The sequence below is a fragment of the Phaenicophaeus curvirostris genome, chromosome 1 (assembly GCF_032191515.1).
Source record: "Phaenicophaeus curvirostris isolate KB17595 chromosome 1, BPBGC_Pcur_1.0, whole genome shotgun sequence".
NCBI classification, from domain to species: domain Eukaryota; kingdom Metazoa; phylum Chordata; class Aves; order Cuculiformes; family Cuculidae; genus Phaenicophaeus; species Phaenicophaeus curvirostris.
Window position 1 is genome coordinate 137,957,792 of NC_091392.1, and position 2,469 is coordinate 137,960,260.

Consider the following 2,469-nt stretch of genomic DNA (forward strand, 5'->3'; position numbering starts at 1 on the left):
AATTTCACAGCATAGTAATTATGGTTTGAGTCAGATGCTGCTATCTATAATGATTCTACCCTTGACTGATTAGAAAAATGTTAATTTCTGGGATTTTTAATTTGCCTTCATAGAGATTCTCATGTTCACACATAAAGTTTTATATGTTCTTTCTTCTCTCTGTGGATCTAGGATACTTTCAGTCATTCAAGTAAATCTTCATTATCTCTTTTAAATACTTACTGTCCATTTATATATTTGCTTCTAACTCTGCCATGAGGGGAACAACTGTTGCTGTCTTCCAGCTGGTATGATCTGTTCCCTAAACAAGCTGATTTTCCAATAGCATCTACACTGATCATAAATGCATGTCGTGTCATGCCATTACTTGCTCGTTACTACTCATTCGACTGGTAGGTCTTTTCCAGACACATGCCCAAGAAAGTACGAGAACTGATCAGATCAGTGTGCTTAGCCAGATACCGCAATTCTGCAGGCAAAATCTGGAACTTTTCTCAGTACACAGCTCCCTCCTACTCCCAGCTGGGGATCCACAATAAACTGTGTGAGCTATAATATTACCTCTTAGGTTTGTTCCTTCTCTGTTGCCTTTAGTCATATGAGATCGTTGTGTACACAATGATGTCTCATCCTTGCTGTGCCCACTGAAGAGACTCCTGCCTGGATGCAGAACACCATGCTTCAAGCCTGAGATGTACAGAAAAAAAACCCAGAAAGACAGGCTTCCTTCTCCTGGCAGGAGTGATAGCTCTGCCCCCATGGAAAGGCAGACGGTTATCACTGGTTCAGCACAGCTGGCTGAGGTCATAGGCACTGGTCCATCTTCTATGGCCAATCAGTCATCTCAGGATGACAGCAAAGAAAGAGCTCTTTGCAAGTGCCTTTCAGCTCAGTGTTGGTGTGCCTGACTAGCCTGTGACCACACCAGCACTGTCCCTTGGTGTCAATGCTCTCCTGAAGGAAAGGAGTCATAACTTCACAGAATAGTGGGGCTGGCAGTGACCTTCCCCGCAGTGAATGGAGAGAGATCAACCTCCATAAATAGATCTTGTCCCATAGCCGATAATTAACCAAGTGATTCATTAAAATACGTTGTGTTGCAGTACTCATCAAGAATCCAAATGGCCACCCACCACTGCTTCATCAGTCCTCGAAAACATACTGCATCTCATGCCTCACACGTTGCTGGTGCTGGGAGTGCATTTTCTACTATTTTAAACTACTGAATCTTGATCAACACGATCTTGTAATGACTGTTTGACTTAGTCCAAGGACTGAGTCACCTTTTAAATACATTGTAAAAGAAGTAGTGTCCCTCCATCACAGAAGGAGTGATGGCCTTCTCCAAGCACCTGCACTATGCCAAGCACACCAAGCCCCCTGCAGGCACCAGCAAAGGCCAAACAGAGCTGGACTAGAGGCTGGACAGAACTAAGACAGTAGTTGGAATTGACTTTATAACTGTCGTATACGCAGGTCATTATGCTTCCCACCTTTGGAAACCAGTGGAGCAGGCAGTTACACAGACAGCAAAGAGGATTTCAAATTCTAATCTTTCATCAAATTGTAAAGGAGGATTTGAGAAAAAATGAGTAAGCAAGAAGCTAGTCTCATTTTAGGCCTAAGTCCATTTGCTGGCAAGACCAAAATCAGAACAGCCCATAGAAGAATGATGATTTTGGATCATCCTGATAAAGATGGATCACCTTAGTTACCAAAAAAAATAAATGAAGCAAAAAACTTGTCAGAATCCACTGACAATGGCTGAAATACAAAGCCTTGGGTCAAAAGAGATTCAGCAGATACATTGTGCAACAGCTTTCATATATACTTGCTCTGCACAGTTTTTTAATTCTACATTCATTGTTCCTATTTATTGTCCTAATTAAAATTTTAAGATTATTTAAAAGAAAACTGAAATCTTTTACAATCATGTAAAGTTAAATACAATTATGCTTCTGCAAAGAGTTGGACTCGATCTTCATAGATCCCTTCTAACTCGAGATGTTCTATGGTTCTATAATAAAGTTAGAAGGATGTAGTCCATTCCTCTGCTCCAAAACAGGATCAACAATACGCAAAACACACTTAACAGGTACTTTGATAGCCTGGTCACAAAAATATCTCGTGATGGAAGTTGCCTTAGCCTGTGTCCCGGTACACCAGTAACTTTGACCAGCTTCTTTCCCCACCTGCTCACTGATTACTCTGGGGGACTTGGGGCAGAGCTTGTGGTTTCAAGCTGCCTTTGCAGGCATAAGTAAAAGGACTCCAGATTCTACTAAGCATACCAGAAGAGGCATTACTCTAACCCTCCCTCATTATTGATTTTTCTCAGTTGGGAATAAGCCTTTGCCAATTGTATTACTTCAATCAGCAGCTGTGGGGTTCTCAAGTAGTCGACCAACAGGGCAGCCCCACTCCCTGCACCAGGAATACAAACCCTGTTCTCTACTTAACCTTGGCTTG

The 2,469-nt window shown here is 42.0% G+C and overlaps 1 pseudogene; it reads left to right on the plus strand.

Moving 5' to 3' along the window:
• The first annotated feature begins 1,334 nt into the window (after positions 1-1,334).
• On the plus strand, positions 1,335-1,768 carry LOC138719754 (dnaJ homolog subfamily C member 15 pseudogene; annotated as a pseudogene).
• Positions 1,769-2,469: the final 701 nt, after the last annotated feature.